Source organism: Triticum aestivum, chromosome 7D, assembly GCF_018294505.1.
Source record: "Triticum aestivum cultivar Chinese Spring chromosome 7D, IWGSC CS RefSeq v2.1, whole genome shotgun sequence".
Taxonomy (NCBI): Eukaryota; Viridiplantae; Streptophyta; class Magnoliopsida; order Poales; family Poaceae; genus Triticum; species Triticum aestivum.
The window spans coordinates 73,989,381-74,004,331 of NC_057814.1; positions in this window are offsets into that span (position 1 = coordinate 73,989,381).

Consider the following 14,951-nt stretch of genomic DNA (forward strand, 5'->3'; position numbering starts at 1 on the left):
TAGTTATATTGTTGAATTCATTCATGATGCTACTGAAAATTATTATGAGGGAGGAATATATGCTTGTAGGAGTTGCAGTAATATCAAGTTTCCTCTCTATGTGTTGAAAGTTTTTTGAAGTCATGCTTGTTTTGCTTTCCTATGCTAGTTGATTCTTGCTCCCATAAATTGTTTTCTCACAAAATCCCTATGCATAGGAAGTGGGCTAGACTTAAATGTGCTTGTCATATGCTTCATGATGCTCCCTTTATGTTTCAAATCTTATCTTTTATGTGAGCATCATTGAAATCATCATGACTAGCTAGAAAGGCATTAAAGAAAAGCGCTTGTTGGGAGACGACCCAACATTTACCCCTACTGTTTTTGTGTGTTCACATGATTATGCTACCGTATTAATCATGTTTTATAGCTTTTGTTTCAGTGAAGTGCCAAGTAATGCCTTTGGGATAGTGTGGATGATAGTTGATTCAATTCTGTCCAAAAATAGAAACTTTTGCGTCCAGTTGCATAATCTCATAGTCATAGGAACATGTATAAGTCATGAAGAAAGCAATGGCAGAATACTAAACGATCAAGTGCTAAGTTAACGAAATGGGTCAAGTCAATCACATCATTCTCCTAATGATGTGATCCCGTTAATCAAATGACAACTCATGTCTATGGCTAGGAAACTTAACCATCTTTGATTCAACGAGCTAGTCAAGTAGAGGCATACTAGTGACACTCTGTTTGTCTATGTATTCACACATGTACTAAGTTTCCGGTTAATACAATTCTAGCATGAATAATAAACATTTATCACGATTTAAGGAAATATAAATAACAACTTTATTATTGCCTCTAGGGCATATTTCCTTCACCGAAGGTTGTTCGGAGTCCCGGATATGATCACGAACATGACGAGGAGTCTTGAAATGGTCGAGACATGAAGATTGATATATTGGAAGGTTATGTTTGGACACCGGAATTGTTTCGGATGAGTTCGGGCATTTACCGGAGTACCGGGGGGTAACCGGAACCCCCCCGAGGCTTAATGGGCCTACATGGGCTTTAGTGGAAGAGAGAGGAGGCGCCCAAGAGGTGGGGCACGCCCCCCAAGCCCAGTCCGAATTGGGGAGGGGGGCCGTCCCCCCCTTTCCTTCTTCCCCTCTTCCCCTTCCTTCCCCCTCCTAGTTGGACTAAGAAAGGGGGGGGGACTACTCCTAGTAGGTGTAGGAATCCCCCCTTAGGGGCGCACCATGAGGCCGGCCGGCCCCCCTCCTCCCCTCCTTTATATACGGGGGAGGGGGGCACCCCATAGACAGACAAGTTGATTGTTTAGTCGTGTGCGGTGCCCCCTCCACAGATTTCCACCTCGGTCATATCATTGTAGTGCTTAGGTGAAGCCCTGCGTCGATGCTTCATCATCACCGTCATCACGCCATCGTGCTGACGAAACTCTCCCTCGGCCTCAGCTGGATCAAGAGTACGAGGGACGTCACCGAGCTGAACGTGTGCAGATCGCAGAGGTGCCGTGCGTTTGGTACTTGATCGGTTGGACCGCGAAGACGTTCGACTACATCAACCGCGTTACTTAACGCTTCCGCTTTAGGTCTACGAGGGTACGTGGACACACTCTCCCCGCTCGTTGCTATGCATCTCCTAGATAGATCTTGCGTGGTCGTAGGATTTTTTTTGAAATACTGCGTTCCCCAACAATTCTTGTGCATGCAGAGGGTTAGTACCCGTGCCTCAAGAGGGTCGACGTGCGTGCCTGTAGAGGCCTCACTTCATGCCTCCGGTGCCTGCATCCACATGCCTGTAGTGGCTTGGGTCATGTATCTTTTTTTTAGCAGTGTCACTACACTAAAATTAAAAAAATGGTAGCGTCCCACCGACTAACATAATATGCTAGCGAACAAAAAAACTACAGCCAGGCAGCACGAATATTGATGCTCAAAACGGACGGTCAAAGAATAGAGACGGTCGAAGCTTACAGATGGTTGTTGTGTGTCTTATTATTTGTCACACCCGTGCTTCTGTGGTCTTAATTGCCATGAAATAGTTGAAAAAACTGCTGTTGCTCTTATAGCTTTGATTGGATCATTTTTATTAGCTTACCGAGGGAGAGACGGTGTGAATCTAGCTAGGTGAGGCATGATATGTCTCCGTCGTATCTACTTTTCCAAACACTTTTGCCCTTGTTTTGGACTCTAACTTGCATGATTTGAATGGAACTAACCCGGACTGACGTTGTTTTCAGCAGAATTTCCATGGTGTTATTTATGTGCAGAAACAAAAGTTCTCGGAATGACCTGAAACTCCACGGAACATCTTTTTGGAAAATATCAAAAATACTGGAAGAAAAATCTACGTCAGGGGGCCCACACCCTGTCCACTAGGGTGGGGGCGCGCCCCCTGACGCTCCACCGACCTCAACTCCAATTCCATATATTCACTTTCGGGGAGAAAAAAATCAGAGAGAAGGATTCATCGCGTTTTACGATACGGAGCCGCCGCCAAGCCCTAAAACTTCTTGGGAGGGCTGATCTGGGGTCCGTTCGGGGCTCCGGAGAGGGGGATTCGTTGCCGTCGTCATCATCAACCATCCTCCATCACCAATTTCACGATGCTCACCGCCGTGCGTGAGTAATTCCATCGTAGGCTTGCTGGACGGTGATGGGTTGGATGAGATCTATCATGTAATCGAGTTAGTTTTGTTAGGGTTTGATCCCTAGTATCCACTATGTTCTGAGATTGATGTTGCTATGACTTTGCTATGCTTAATGCTTGTCACTAGGGCCCGAGTGCCATGATTTCAGATCTGAACCTATTATGTTTTCATGAATATATGTGAGTTCTTGATCCTATCTTGCAAGTCTATAGTCACCTACTATGTGTTATGATCCGGCAACCCCGAAGTGACAATAATCGGGACCACTCCCGGTGATGACCGTAGTTTGAGGAGTTCATGTATTCACTATGTGCTAATGCTTTGTTCCAGTACTCTATTAAAAGGAGGCCTTAATATCCCTTAGTTTCCATTAGGACCCCGCTGCCATGGGAGGGTAGGACAAAAGATGTCATGCAAGTTCTTTTCCATAAGCACGTATGACTATATTCGGAATACATGCCTACATTACATTGATGAATTGGAGATAGTTCTGTGTCACCCTATGTTATGATTGTTACATGATGAACCGCATCCGGCATAATTCTCCATCACCTATCCAATGCCTACGAGCTTTTCATATATTGTTCTTCGCTTATTTACTTTTCCGTTGCTACTGTTACAATCACTACAAAACACCAAAAAACTATTACTTTTGCTACCGTTACTTTTGTTACCGTTACCACTACTATCATATTGCTTTGCTACTAAACACTTTATTGCAGATACTAAGTTATCCAGGTGTGGCTGAATTGACAACTCAGTTGCTAATACTTGAGAATATTCTTTGGCTCCCCTTGTGTCGAATCAATAAATTTGGGTTGAATACTCTACCCTCGAAAACTGTTGCGATCCCCTATACTTGTGGGTTATCAAGGCACGGATCAGTTTTGGCCTTCCGATCTAAGGTCTACGGTTGGCTCTTCGCTTGCCTCATTGGATTGTTCTGTCTGTGGTCTTTGTTCAATGGAGGAATTGATGACCGATGTGGCGGCTGTTCGATGTGACTATTCAGTGTGTCAGTTACCATAAAAAAAGTTAGAGGCTCCTCGATTTCTTCACGGCATCAAATATTTTGCATAGCCGTGACTTTAGGAAGTGCATGGTTCCACGAGCTTGATACGTCTCCAACGTATCTATAATTTTGGATTGTTCCATGCTGTTATATTATCAATCTTGGATGTTTTATAATCATTTTATAGTCATTTTATATCATTTTTGGTACTAACCTATTGACATAGTGCCAAGTGCCAGTTGCTGTTTTCTGCATGTTTTTTACATCACATGAAATCAATACCAAACGGAGTCCAAACGCAGCGAAACTTTTTGGAGATTTTTTTGGACCAGAAGACATCCAGTGGACCGAAGAAGCATCTGGGGGTGCTCCGAGGGGAGCACAACCCACCAGGGCACGCCAGGAGACCCAGGCGCACCCTGGTGGGTTGTGCCCACCTCGGGTGCCCACTGAACCGACTCTTTGCTCTATAAATACCCCTATATTCCAGAAACCCTAGGGGAGTCAATGAAAATCAATTCTACCCGTCGTAGAGTCCAGAACCAGCAGATCCAATCTAGAAACCATCACGGAGGGGTTCACCACTTCCATTAGTGCCTCTCCGATGATGCGTGAGTAGTTCTTTTTAGACCTTCGGGTCCATAGTTAGTAGCTAGATGGCTTCCTCTCTCTCGTTTGATTCTCAATACAATGGTCTCTTGGAGATCCATATGATGTAACTCTTTTTGCGGTGTGTTTGTTGGGATCGGATGAACTTTGAGTTTATGATCAGATCTATCTTTTTATATCCGTGAAAGTTATTTGAGTTTCTTTGATCTCTTATATGCATGATTGCTTATAGCCTCGTATTTCTTCTCCGATATTTGGGTTTTGTTTGGCCAACTTGATCTATTTATCTTGCAATGGGAAGAGGTGCTTTGTAGTGGGTTCGATCTTACGGTGCTTGATCCCAGTGACAGAAGGGGAACCTACACGTATGTATCGTTGCTACTAAGGATAAAACGATGGGGTATATTTCTACATAAATAGATCTTGTCTACATCATGCCATCGTTCTTATTGCATTTCTCCATGAACTTAATACACTAGATGCATGCTGGATAGCGGTCTATGTGTGGAGTAATAGTAGTAGATGCAGGCAGGAGTCAGTCTACTAATCTTGGACGTGATGCCTATGTAATGATCATTGCCTGGATATCTTCATGATTATTTAAAGTTCTATCAATTGCTCAACAGTAATTTGTTTACCCACCGTTTGCTATCTTTTTCGAGAGAAGCCACTAGTGAAACCTACGGCCCCTGGGTCTCTTTCTCATATTATTTGCCTTTGCGATCTATTTTCCTTTGCTTTTATTTCAGATCTATTAAATCACAAATACAAAAATACCTCGCTGCAATTTATTCTTATTTATTTTATTTGGCATTCGATTTATCATCTACTACAATTTATTCACGTCCGTTTGCCTATCTTGGGGCAGCGCTACCCAAAAGGGATTGACAACCCCTTTTACATGTCAGGTTGCGAGTATTTGTTATTTGTGTGCATGTGTTGTTTACGTTGTGTTGCTTGGTTCTCATACTGGTTCGATAACCTTGGTCTCATAACTGAGGGAAATACCTACCACCGCTGTGCTGCATCATCCCTTCCTCTTTGGGGAAATACCGACGTAGCTTCGAGCCGCATCAAAAGGAATTTCTGGTGCCGTTGCCGGGGTGGATCTTCAACATATACCAGGTTCCTAAGCACAAATGTCATCTCGCAATTTACATTATTTGCCATTTGCCTCTCGTTTTCCTCTCCCCCACTTCACAAAAATTTGCCATTTTTATTTGCCCTCTTTTTCGTTCGTCGTTTTCTTGTCGGATCTATTTTTGAGTGCAATCTTGTTGCGTAGTCATCATGACTCAAGAGAACACCAAGTTGTGTGATTTCTCAAATACCAACAACAATGATTTTATTGTTACTCCTCTTGCTCCTCCCGCCACTAGTGCGGAGTCTTGTGATATTAATACTGCATTGTTGAATCTTGTTATGAAAGATCAATTTTCCAGTACTCCTAATGAGAATGCCGCATCCCATCTTAATACCTTCGTGGAATTATGTGATATGCAAAAGAAAAAAGATGTGGACAATGATGTGGTGAACATGAAATTATTTCCATTTTCTTGCGTGATTCTGCAAAAATTTGGTTCTCCTCTTTGCCTCGCAATAATATCGATTCTTGGAATAAGTGCAAAGATGCTTTTATCACTAAGTATTTTCCGCCCTCACAAATTATTTCCCTTAGAACCCAGATCATGAATTTCAAGCAACTTGAACATGAGCATGTTGCACAATCTTGGGAAAGGATGAAAATGATGCTAAGGAATTGCCCAACTCATGGGTTAAATCTTTGGATGATCATACAAAATTTTGTGCGGGATTGAATTTTGTTTCTCGTAATCTTTTAGATTCCGCCGCGGGTGGTACTTTTATGGAAATTACTTTGGGTGAAGCCACTAAATTTCTTGATAATATTATGTCAAATTATTCACAATGGCATACCGAAAGAGCTCCTACTAGTAAAAAAGTTAATTTGGTTGAAGAAATGTCTTCTTTGAGTGAAAAAGTTGATGCTCTTATAAATTGGTTGCTAGTAAAAGTGCTCCTATTGATTTCAATAATATGCCTTTGTCTCTTTGATTGAGAAAAATAGTGATGCCGTAGATGTGAATTTTATCTCTCGAAATAATTTCAACAACAATGCTTACAGAGGTAATTTTAATCCTAGGCCTTTTCCTAGTAATTCCTCTAATAATTATTGTAATTCCTATGGAAACCCTTCTTATAATAATAATAGGAACACTTATGATCTTCAGAATAATATTAAAGCATTTATCAACACACAAAAAGTTTTCAACACTTCCATAGAAGAAAAGTTGAATAAAATTGATGATTTGTCTAGAAGTGTTGATAGAATTTCTCATGATGTGGAAAATCTCAGGATGAAATTTTTTGTGCCTAAGGTAGAAGAATAAATTAAAGCTCTTTATGTTTCTATGGATGAAAGTAAGAAAAGAACCGCTATGCTTAGAGCTAAAAGATAATTTTTAGAAAAAAGCATTTTCTAGTGATTACTTTCGCAAAAGTGATGAAGATCTTAAAATGATTGGTGTTTCTTCTATCGATTCCTTGTTTAGTAAAATTAAGATTGATGAAAAAGGGACTGGAGAAGAGTCAACTTTAGTTAGAAGGCGTCCTGATAATTCGGAGGGTGAAAATCTTGTTGAGAAAATTGATAAAAGTGGGTTTGAAGAGGTCAAAACTTTAACTAGTGATGTGCCCACTCTTTTGGATTACAAAGACTTTAATTATGATAGTTTCTCTTTGATTGATTGTATTTCTTTGTTGCAATCCATGATAAATTCACCCCATGCTTATGAACAAAATAAAGCTTTTACTAAACATATTGTTGATGCTATGATGAAAGCTTTGGAAGAAAAGTTGGAATTAGAAGTTTCAATTCCTAGAAATTTGCATGATGAATGGGAACCTACTATCAAAGTCAAGATTAAAAATTATGAGTGTTTTGCTTTGTGTGATTTGGGTGCTAGTGTTTCTACAATTCCGAAATCTTTATGTGATGTGCTTGGTCTTACCAATCTTGAAGAATGTTCTTTAAATTTGCACTTGGTGGATTCTACTATTAAAAAGCCTATGGGAAGAATTAATGATTTTCTTATTCTTGCAAATAGGAATGATGTGCTCATAGATTTTATTGTTCTTGATATTGATTGCAATCCGTCTTGTCCAATTATTCTTGGTAGACCGTTTTTACGCACAATTGGTGCCGTGATTGATATGAAAGAAGGCAATATTAAGTTCCAATTTCCTTTGAGGAAGGGTACGGAACACTTCCCTAGAACAAGAATTAGGCCACCTTATGAATCAATCATGAGGGAATCTTATGGATCTCGAAACAAAGATAACAAAGCTTAGATCCTTTGCTTTATGCCTAGCTAAGGGCGTGAAACTATAGCGCTTGTTGGGAGGCAACCCAATGAATAAAATTTATTTTTGCTTTTTTCTTTCTGTTCTTGAGTGTTTGCACAATTATGATACTGTTATGATTGTGTTTTTTGTGTTTTAATTACTGTTTGTGCCAAGTAAAGCCTTTAGGATCTTCTTGGGTGATAGTGGTTTGATCTTCCTGAAAAACAGAAACTTTTGCGCTCACGAAAACAATTCTCATTTTTAACCAGAGCGTGATAAAATACCAATTCCTTTTGTAGAAGATTAATATACAAATTTCTCAGGTTTTACAAATTTCTCAAGGTTTTTGGAGTTCCAGAAGTATTCTAAATATTCAAATTACTACAGACTGTTCTGTTTTTGACAGATTCTGTTTTCTTTGCGTTGTGTGCTTGTTTTAATGATTCTTTGGTTTTCTTTGATGAGTTTTTGCCATAGAAAAGTTGGAATACAGTAGATATAATGCAAGAACAAAATATGAATTGGTTTTCTAAAGTACTTATAGTAGTGATTTGCTTTCTTATATTGACGGATCTCACGAAGGTTTTGTTGGAGTTTTGTGTGATTGAAGTTTTCAAGTTTTGGGTTATCTTACGATGGATGAAGGAATAAGGAGTAATAAGAGCCTAAGCTTGGGGATGCCCCGGCATCCCAAGCTATTATCCAAAAGAGAGCAAGCAACTAAGCTTGGGGATGCCCCGAGTGGCATCCCCTCTTTCTTCTAACGACCATCGATATTTTACTCGAAGCTATGTTTTTATTCGTCACATACAATGTGTTTTGCTTGGAGCGTCTTGTATGATATGAGTCTTTGCTTGTTTTTATTTTGTGTTTTAAGTGATTCCTTGCTGGACACACCTATTTGAGAGAGCCAAAATTATGCCATGACTTGTTAGAATTGCTCTCTATGCTTCACTTAAATTTTTTATGAGCTATGGATTTGCTCTAGTGCTTCACTCATATATTTTTGAGCATGATGTGCTTTAGTATTTTTGAAGAAATGCTCTCTTGCTTCACTTAGATTTATTTGAGAGTTAGTAAATTTTTCAAGAAATTCTCTCTTGCTTCACTTAAATTAATTTGAGAGAAAAGAACAAAAATTATGCTCATGATCTTCACTTATATTTGTTTGAGCTTTTCAAAAGCAACAAAGAAAATTAGTTCTAAAGTGATAGATATCCAAGAAGGATATAATAAAAACTTTCATGAAGATCATTGGAGAAAATAAACTTGATTCTTAGTAATATTTGAGATATGATGATGTGATATGTGAGTCATCTTGGTGAGTAATTATGCTTTAGTAAGATTATTGGTGTTAAGGTTTGTGATTCCCTATGCAAGCACAAAAGTCAATAATTATGCAATGAAATTATATCCTACTTGTGGTGCATTATTCGGTGTTAGTTATGCTTAATGCTTGTTTATGAGATTATTCGTTTCTTGGTTGGTCGCTTCTCAATCTTTTGCTAGCCTTCATTTTGCACTAAGTATGATCACTAATTGTGCATCCAAAAACCTTTAAACCAGTTTTGCCACATTAGTCCACTATATCTACCTATATGCGGTATTCTTTTGCCGTTCTAAGAAAATTTGTATGTGTCATCTCTAATTTTCAAATAAACTTCTCTTTTATGTGTTCGTACCGCTCGCGGAGCGGTGAGGGTGGCTAATATTTTCCATGCTAGATGTGTTATTCTCACGATGAGTGTTTATTCACTTGTCATTGCACGAGAGTAAGGCAAAGGTATTAGGGATGCCCAGTCCCGAAATGAAAAATGAATTTACTTTATGTTGTCAAATAATAAATTCCTTGGAAAGTGTTGGTATGGAAGGCAACTGTGGAGTCGGCTAGCCATGGAAAGTGAAAGTATGGTGGAAAAAGGAATAAACTTTAATTTCGGTTTGGGAACCGCCTATGATATATTTAGCATGGAAAGTGTTGGGAACTCTAAGTCGTTTTCGTTGGTGGGAAGGGCACACCTCCCAAAATGTTTTTATCTCTCAATTTTCGCTTTGAGCTCTGGCACCTCTACAAACCCCAACTTCCTTCTGCGAAGGGCCTTTCCTTTACTTTATGCAATTTTTATTTTGAATTTGAGTCTCCATCTTCTCTTATAGAAGTACCAACTAGGAGGCACTATGAACGTACTTGAGCATTGTGTGTAGTTAATATGCGAGCGTATTTCATGAATGGATCAATTATTGAGCATGATGGGCTAGGGATAGCTTATTTTAGCGTTGGTATTTTGAAAGACATGGTTTGCTTGTTGATATGCTTGAGTATTTAAGTTATCATGTCAAAACTAGACTATTACTTTGAACAATATAAAAGTCCAAATGTCCATGCTATAAAGAAAAGAATATGATATGACATGTTAGGCAGCATTCCCATTAAAAAAATTCTGTTTTTATCATTTACCTACTCGAGGACGAGCAGGAATTAAGCTTGGGGATGCTGATACGTCTCCAACGTATCTGTATTTTTTGATTATTCCATGCTGTTATATTATCAATCTTGGATGTTTTATAATCCTTTTATAGTCATTTTATATCATTTTTTGGTACCAACCTATTGACATAGTGCCAAGTGCCAGTTGCTGTTTTCTGCATGTTTTTTACATCACAGGAAATCAATACCAAACGGAGTCCAAACGCAGCGAAACTTTTTGGAGATTTTTTTTGGACCAGAAGACATCCTGTGGGCCGAAGAAGCGCCTAGGGGTGCTCCGAGGGGAGCACAACCCACCAGGGCGCGCCAGGAGGCCCAGGCACGCCCTGGTGGGTTGTGCCCACCTCGGGTCCCCCCCTGAACCGACTCTTTGCTCTAGAAATACCCCAATATTCCAGAAATCCTAGGGGAGTCGACGAAAATCAATTCCAGCCACCGCAGAGTCCAGAACCACCAGATCCAATCTAGACACCATCACATAGGTGTTTCACCACTTCCATTGGTGCCTCTCCGATGATGCGTGAGTAGTTCTTTGTAGACCTTGGTGTCCGTAGTTAGTAGCTAGATGGCTTCCTCTCTCTCGTTTGATTCTCAATACAATGGTCTCTTGGAGATCCATATGATGTAAATCTTTTTGCGGTGTGTTTGTTGGGATCGGATGAACTTTGAGTTTATGATCAGATTTATCTTTTTATATCCATGAAAGTTATTTGAGTTTCTTTCATCTCTTATATGCATGATTGCTTATAGCCTCGTATTTATTCTCTGACATTTGGGTTTTGTTTAGCCAACTTGATCTATTTATCTTGCAATGGGAAGAGGTGCTTTGTAGTGGGTTCGATCTTACGGTGCTTGATCCCAGTGAGAGAAGGGGAATCGACACGTAGTTGCTACTAAGGATAAAATGATGGGGTCTATTTCTACATAAATAGATCTTGTCTACATCATGCCATCGTTCTTATTGCATTACTCTGTTTCTCCATGAAATTAATACACTAGATGCATGCTGGATAGCGGTCGATGTGTGGAGTAATAGTAGTAGATGCAGGCAGGAGTCATCTGCTAATCTTGGACATGATTCCTATGTAATGATCATTGCCTGGATATCGTCATGGTTATTTGAAGTTCTATCAATTGCTCAACAGTAATTTGTTTACCCACCGTTGGCAATTTTTTTCGAGAGAAGCCACTAGTGAAACCTACGGCCCCCGGGTCTCTTTCTCATATTATTTGCCTTTGCGATCTATTTTACTTTGCTTTTATTTTTAGATCTATTAAACCAAAAATACCTCACTGGAATTTATTCTTATTTATTTTATTTGGCGTTCGATTTATCAATCTACTACAATTTATTCACGTCCGTTTGCCTATCTTGGGGCGCCGCTACCCGAAAGGGCTTGACAACCCCTTTTACACGCCGTGTTGCGAGTATTTGTTATTTTTGTGCATGTGCTGTTTACATTGTGTTGCTTGGTTCTCCTACTGGTTCGATAACCTTGGTCTCATAACTGAGGGAAATACCTACCGCCGCCGTGCTGTATCATCCCTTCCTCTTTGGGGAAATACCGACGTAGCTTCAAGCCGCATCAGAGCTGCAGAAGCACAACCGTCTATTTTTTGTTCCTAGTTCACACGTTAATGCGCATGGTAACTGAAACGTCCTTCGCCAAGGTTAAATACTGGCCGTGTTTTTGAGGTCTCCACGTCGCATCTTAGCCACAGAACATCAGGCAGCTCCTACCGTCCTCACCACTTCCCAACCTCGTCGCAGATTCTCAGGAATCTCCATTGGCACCTTGCTGCTCGCTGCCATGGACGACTTTTTGAACTCCACCGAGTACCATCCGATAGTTCCCGATGGTAACACAAGCTCGACGTGTGGTATAGGAACGAGCCTTGCAAGGTGGAGGAGACCATTGCCTTGTACGAGGATTGGTTGCGCGAGGAGAAGTACAAGTTTGTTGGTCTTGGCATGGAGTACACACGAAAGGATTATTATGGGCGTAGAAAAGTCGCCGTCATGCAACTGGCTATGCAGATCATGTTTTGGTCTATCACTTCTGCAAGGCTAGGACGGAGTGCCCTGCGCTGAAGGATTTCCTTGAGAATAGAGGTATAACTTTCTCTAGTGTGGACGTTAGGAATGTTAGAGATGCTCTTTTTTCAAGATTTCATCAGAATTCCAGTAGAGTACCACATCGACATCCAAGAGAAGTTCATGATCAAGGGCGGCGAAGAAAGGGACTCCATGGAAGAAGCTGGAGTCCTCTTGTCCAGAACTTTTGCGTCACTACTGGAATTGGAAGCCACTTACCTTTGATCACCTGAAATATGGAGCTACTGTAAGTGAAGCTTTCATTTTCTTTAGTTTCTGCCTTTGTTGAAAGAACAATATGTTTTTTTGTATATTTATGTTTTCATTTGGTTTTCCTTCAGGAAGGGTATGTGAGCTATGAGCTATACCGCCGGTTTCTGTCGATTAGGGACATCCCGTATCATCGTTGTCTTCCTGATCTCAGATGGCGAGGACGTTTCTGAGCAGGACTCCAGGTGCAAGTGCTGCGAAGATAGATCGTCTGATGAATTGGTTAATTGATATTTATTGCATGGGGTAATATTACATTGACTGATGAATTATAATTGTAGTGATTTTATTTCAACCGGATGGAGTTGACTAGTTTGGATATTTAAGTTTATTTTCGTTCTATTATGTTTTTCTTGTTTGGATACCTTCAAGAATATTTTCCTCTATGATTCGATCCTACGCATTGGTATAAGATGAGATGTATTAAGAGGATCACTCAGATGTGCACGTTCGTGAATCTAGACAGCGCGCAGTCGTCTTCTCAGGGAGGCATTGTCCTTGTTTTAGGCAAGGCATGCTCCGGTGTTATCAGTAGGCACAGTCGTGGGTTTGTGTTTCTATTTTTTTAGCTGAGTCGTCTATATCAGCGTGGATAAGAAGTGCGTGTTTTCGTCCGTGGTTTAGATGGCTAGCTTCTTTAGTTCTTATATTAATAGCTTGTTTCGGTTGGCATTACTATAATCTTTTGTTTTTATATCGAATATACAGTTGTGGTTGTGTGTATGAAATGTTTTTACGCAGGCTTGAGTGTGTTTAAGGTTCTTTAGATTTCCTCTCTGTGCTGTCTGTTTCAATATATGATGTCTGTTTTAGGGATGGTTATCCAGTGTGAGAGTTGCTGTGGGAGTTTTGTGTTAGCGACGGTTGTGTTTCTGTGTTCCAATTATTGTCGTGGTACTTTGATTGGGAAAGGCACGGCCGTGAAGGTAGTGGATGCACTGTCGTATGTTAGGCAGAGGCGTTGTCCTTCCCGTGGGTACTAAATTTGGAGAGGCATTGCGCTAAGTTAGTACGAGTCACTGTCATGGCTGTATGTTCTGTAATATTTCTAGTTAGTCTGCTAGTGGAGTCACGTCTGTCGAGTTAGTGGAGGCATGCCCTATGTTATGTTGAGTCATAGTTCTGTCTGTCCTTCGCAAATGCTTCCTCTCACACGTTCGCTCGGAGAGGCACGTCTACGATGTTATTCATGGCACGGTCGTGCCTTTCTTTTGAAATGTTTGTTCTCACTGCTTCGCTCAAAGAGGCTCGTCGGTGAAACTTGTCAGGTCACGAACCTTTTACAATTGAAGTCACGGTCGTTCCTCTGTTTTGGCATTTTTTCAGTTTACTCGTCTATCCCAGAGGATGGATCTTCTTTCGTTACCTTGAGTCACGGTCGTGCTTTCCTAACTCATTGGCTTGGAGAGGTAGCGGTGTTAAGCTATCGAGGGGACAGTCCTGTGTTAACTGGTGGCGCACTCGTGTGTGTGTGTTGTTATTTTTTCAGCTTAGTTGTCTATGTCAGAGAGGCACGTTCTATGTGGATAAGAGGCACTGTCGTGTCTCTTTGACCCGCATTATGTCTACCACCTTCGTCAGATTCTTACAAACAGACAACGTTGTTCCTCTCTGTTCCAATTGTTTATTTTATTATGTCTACTCGAAGTGAGTGGTGTTCTAGTGCAAGGAAGTGATGTCTTGAATATCATGTTTACAACTTCTTTTGGAAAAATATGATTTTTATTTCTAATGTTTGCTGTTGAGGATTTGAAGACTTGAACATTTGAATGCACAGCTGTGTTTAATGGGATCCATAACAAATATCTTGGACCGACATAAAAATAGCTGAAACACTGTTGTGATTACATGAGTCGAAATAGCAGAAACACTGTTGTTCGGATGGCTCCAGCTAAATTAAGGCACAGTTAAGCAATAGTCATCTTCTTCCAACTCTTCTTCTTTCGCGCTGGATATTGTGTTGCTCGAAGATGATGCTCAGTGCCTCAAATACTTGGTCTGTGTTGTAGTTGGATGTTAACATTTTGAAAGTTAGTTGTTCTCTCATCGGTTTCACATAGATCTGCAAGCACATAGCCGTACAAACTAATAAAATTTATTGTAAAACATAATGTACAGGTGGCTCAGATGAACGTATGTTGATGTCTTGTCAATGAGAGTGAACTTACATTATTGATAAAAAATGAATTATTATTCAAATTAATGAGCGGTATCAAATGCATGATGTAAATATCACTGTCATCCCTGAAAATTGAGAGCATTGTGTTACTGATTAGAAGGTGGACAGTAGATATGGGATATGTAGTGGAACAAAAAAATGATGGTGAGGTAGAGCTACAGTTACAAGAAACTCACTCTTTGTCTGAGTTACATACACTCTGCACAGGTTTAACACGAAAGGAGGCTATGGTGTGCGGATGGGTGTTGTAAGCAGAATGGTAAGCTCTCTTCAAGTTTTCGA